Here is a 5,506-nt window from a genome sequence, read left to right on the forward strand (position 1 = left end):
TGGTATAGATATGAATGGCAACATTGAGGAACTACACATGTACAGATATTCGTTTGGCTTTAGAATTCACTAGACATGGACAAAATTGATTGGGCAAATAATGGAGATGTTTAAAAAGAAAGAAGATTTTTCAACATGTATGTCAGTGCTTGGAAACCTTGTGATGCATCACATAGGAACAATATAATATATCAATTTGCACATGATGATCAATGCTTACTAAACATGATTCAGATTGATGCAGGAGCACCGAAGTAGTTCAAACCGGCATTTGGATTTGTTTCCGGTGAGACATCGATCCCAGTATTAGTCTCGTATTGGTATGTTCTTACCGGGTGGTCTTGCAGTGTATGGTTCGTTGAGCGATGTTGTTTTGGGCCTTGTCCGATGTTTTTGGAGGACCGCATGAAGTTATATGCATTTGAAGATGTTCTTGGTGATTTGGGCCGACATGTTATTGTTTACATGTTTCATCATGAACCGATTGGTCTTTGGCCGACTTGATCGAGTTGTTATTACTTGCGGATGGTATAAAGGGAAGTTTTGAGAATCATTTTAAAGGACAGAGGTCGAAGGAAGAAAAGATCGAGCGAAGATGTAGTTTCCGTAGAGATTTTGGTTTGGGGGGACTAAAATCCGGATGGACTAAGGTCCAGATTAGTGCATAATAGTGCAAACTATTACCTGAGGCTTATTTGTCGAGCAGAAGATCTGCGGATATTAGATTTGTGTTATATGGATTGTTTTGTAATCCTGGGTTGCGGTCCAGCATGTGTAGCCGCTGAAGGCATATGTAATTCCTTAAATGGTTATAATGATTGATTTATCTGGTTACCAGTTATATCATGTGTTACTTCTATCAGTTAGGTTTCTCTTTATTTGCTTACCAGTTATATCTCATGTTGTGTTACCGATTGCTGATATTTTGCATGCTGTTTTGTGTTATAGGCAGCAAGGTGGGGATGTCCTTCATTGGATCGCCCTACCATGACTGCACCAAGTGGTATCGAAGCTAGTTTGTGAACCTGTTGATCGAAGAAGACCTGTTGTGAACTGGTTGGTTGGAAAGGAAGTTGAGGTAGCTTGTAGACTTGTTCAGATTGTTGAACGTGAGGCAGTACAAGGCTTGCAAGTAGACCACCGAACCCATGAGGCAATTACAAGTACCTACTGACAAATCGTTGAACCAGATCAAGTGATGGGACTCACTTTTTAATTAACCCCGAGAGTCTGATGTAGGAGCACCGAAGTAGTTCAAACTGACATTTGGATTTGTTTCCGGTGAGACATCGATCCCTGTATTGGTATGTTCTTACCAGTTGGACTTGCAATGTATGGAGCGAAGATGAATCAGGTTGCAGGTGATTTTCGTAACTTGTGGATCGTTGAGCGATGTTGTTTTGGGCCTTGTTCAATGTTTCTGGAGAACCGTGTGAAGTTTTATGCATTTGAAGATGTTCTTGGTGATTTGGGCCAACATGTTATTGTTTACACGTTTCATCATGAACCGGTTGGTCTTTGGCTGACTTGATCGAGTTGTTATTACTGGAGGATGGTATAAAGGGATGTTTTGAGAATCATTTTAAAGGATAGAGGTGGGATGAGAAAAATATTGAGCAAAGATGTAGTTTTTGGAGAGATTTTGGTCCGGGGGGGACTAAAGTCCGGATGGACTGAGGTCCGGATCAGTGCAAAACAGTGCACACTGCTACCAGAGGCTTATTTGTTGAGCAGAAGATCTATGGATCTTAGATCTATGTTGTATGGATTTTTTTGTAATCCTGGGTTGCGGTCCAGCATGTGTAGCCGTTGAAGGCATATGTAATTCCTTAAATGGTTATAATGATTGATTTATCTGGTTACCGGTTATATCATGTGTTACTTCTACCAGTTAGGTTGCTCTTTATCTGCTTACCAGTTATATCTTGTGTTGTGTTACCGGTTGTCGGTATCTTGCATGGTGTTTTGTGTTATAGGCTGCAAGGAGGGGATGTCCTTCATTGGATCTCCCTACCTTGTCTACACCAGAGATATCAGCCACAAATCCCTTTGATGACTACGAAGAGATAATTAATCATGTTCAAAGAAACACAAAATGCAAAGAGGAGCATGTTCATGCAAGAATGGGAAAAAACTAGAATGTTGATACAAAGTTCCATGGAAAGAATAAATTAGCTCTACCTTATCATGTGGCAACACTAGTATGAAGGAATGTGAACTAACAAGAAATGATGACAAGTTAAGCATACACAACCCAAAGATGATTTCAATATGGAGAGCCAACATAGAATTCCACCTTGTCGTCTCATGGGCAGTTGTTCTAAAATACATTGCCTGGAAATATGCATCAAAAGAAAAGAGAACATATGAGAGTTGTACTAATATGCTAACAAGAATATCCACAAACCAAAGAACGTATGACCCAACCCTAACAAAGTACAAAAAATTCATAACATAAGTTATAGTAGAACATGATATAGGTGCACAAGAAACATGTCATATGCTTCAAAAATTGCCCCTTGTTGTTTGTAATAGACCTTTCACAACTTTGAATGTCAAACAAAAAGTGGTACATGGGTTAACAAGAGCAAACAATGAAATTCAATTGGAAACTAGCTACTTAGACTCCTATATGAACCACCCTCCAGAATTAGAAATAATAACACTACTTGAATCTGCAAAGATCTTTCTCATATGTTGCAAGTTGTAAAGGATGTAAATGGAAAGAGAGAAAGGTAAACACCATTGTCAATGTTTTCTCAAAATTCTACAACAAGCCAAAGGAAGATTTAGTTCATTTTGAAACATTCTGTTGGAGTGAGTTACTCCTCTATAAACACTTCCAAAACATAGAAATCAACATAGGACTTATTAGAGACATAATAATCACATATTGAAATCAAATGAGTGCAAACAAATATGACGTCTAGCACATCAATCGCAACACTGAAGTGGATGAGACCTCGAAGAAGAAGAAGAAGACAGTGAAGATGACATGGATACAAGGGATACAATAGAAATGAACGAGTGAGAATTACTTTCATGAATGGGACTTACAAATAGTGGTAACCTGGATAACCTTGAATTTCTTGATCAAAGTGAATTTGATAACAACTATAAATGGGATGAAGTTGCAATAGCCCAAAAATCACATGGCAAAACACAATTCATAAACACAAAGACAACATATACCCAAGTGGAACATGTACCAATTACACAGAACATCCCAACTACACACTATCACTAGAGCAAAAATTAGCACTCTCAATAGTCACAAACCACAATAAGGGTGACATAGACAAACCATTACACATGATAATTCAAGAAACAGATACCTAATTAGTTGCATAAGAAATATACTTTAGAATAGCTCATCGCAACAAAAGAGCCAAATACTCACACTAGCTCCTATTGAAATTGTTGCATTTAACATTCATGCATCAACTATACATTCAACAATTAGGATTCCTATCAAAGAAATGCAACCCATTGCATGGACATACACACCGCTCCAAGAAGAGATGAAGCACATAAGATACATCCTCACTGATGAGATGATTTTCATAGGCCCTAAACTACTATTGAAAATAGACAAATGACTACTTGAAGCTTTCACCCACTGCCAACATGTACACTTTGCTGGGGTATCCATAAATCTAATTGGTGACCTCGCACAATTGTCATTTGTAATGGACAAGCCAATCTACACATCACACTCAAATGCCATAACACTTTGGAACCAATTTACAACAATTATCACCTTACAAACAATGTTTCATCAACAAGGCGAAACTCCAACACAAGCACAATTTTGTCAAACATTGCTAAACATAACCAACACAAGAAGATTGACAATTGTTAAAGACACACAAGAAAAACAATTAACACCAAGTGAAAATGAACAATTTGAATCTACCTATTTGCTACTAATGACCTAGTAAGACTACACAATAGGAGAATGTTAAAACAATTAAATCGTCCAAATTGCAAGAAGTATTGCACCAAGCTCTAGAAGCAAAACAAATATTGACATTGATGATGAACTTGAGAAACAAGTACTCTTATCTAGGGGCCAATGAATCATGTTGACAACCAACATATGGACACAAGCAAGACTTGTAAATGCAATTCTTGGTGAAGCTATTGATATTGTATATGGTCAACGCTCCAATGCACATCGTTGCAAGAATTGATAACTACAATAGACCACCATGGAATCCAAATGATTTGAAAGCTACACCAATACTACTTGTATCGCTAGGCAACCATAGGAAACACTGACAATGGCATGGGCTATTACCATACACAAATCCCAACGCTTAACACTCCAAAATATAACAATTGATATTGAAAAAATAGAAAAACAAGGATTGACATTTACTGCAATATCCAGAGTCAAATCATTAGATGTCCTCTGCATTGAACCAACATTCTCCTTTGAGAAGTACTCTAAAATGCAAAACAATCCATACACGATTATAAGGAAAAAAGAAGCTCGATTACAACAATGGCCACTCTAAAAAAATAAGGTACGTAATTCCAAGCCCGATCTCTATCACACTTGCATAAATTCTATTAACTATTCACGAATTTTCATAATGCAGGCACAACTCACCTACAACAACTCCCCATCTTTCAATGTGCAAATATTAAACAAAGTTATTTTCGAAAGAACGACACAGGCTTTTACTTCTATTATGATGTTGCAGAGCCTTCAAATTGGTAGTTGCTTTTATATCTCTTTCTCACACAAGAATTTTTCATAAGTAATGCATACAACTCCTTAAAAACATAAATCATCTCTAGTTTTTGGATGTGTGTAATCTCAATGACAATGCTTCTTGTAAGCATATTTCTTCTAATGTGACTCTGGAAGAACTTGATAGGGAATTTATACTTTTAGGATAAATTACAACCTATTTTTGATAAAGTATATCTACATTTAATTATAAGCCTTCTACCAAATTTATAATTAAATAAATTACTATTGACATAACTATTACCCCTCATTCAGATACAAGCCCTAGTATATATATTTTTTAAAATAATTTTTTTTTCAATATTTAGAGGACAACTTCAAATACATGACGGGCATCAAAACTTTGCTCGAAAGACAGTGTCGGACGTCAAATCTAGGCCGTCCACTCTAATATAAAATCATGAACATTCAAAGGGGGCAGTAAAAGATTTAGCCGAAAGAGAGGCCTGTCCCCACCCCTCCTTGTACAAAACATCTGGAATAGCCCAAAAAAGTAGGGGTCATGTCTCTTCAGAACACCATGCCATGATTCTTTCTTCCTCGGAAGAATTCTGAGCTAATCATCTTTTCAATCATCACATAAAACCAACCAGGTGCTAATCTAAATGCTTCAACTTATGTTAAACCTACCATCAGTGAATTTGAAAACATGCCAAAATGTTCGGAGTGCTTAAACGAAAATCAAAGATATAGTAAAATCCCAACCTAGTATCACAGGTGCATCTTGAGAGTTTGCTGGAAATCAAA

Source organism: Cryptomeria japonica, chromosome 1 (assembly GCF_030272615.1).
Source record: "Cryptomeria japonica chromosome 1, Sugi_1.0, whole genome shotgun sequence".
In the NCBI taxonomy this organism is placed as follows: domain Eukaryota; kingdom Viridiplantae; phylum Streptophyta; class Pinopsida; order Cupressales; family Cupressaceae; genus Cryptomeria; species Cryptomeria japonica.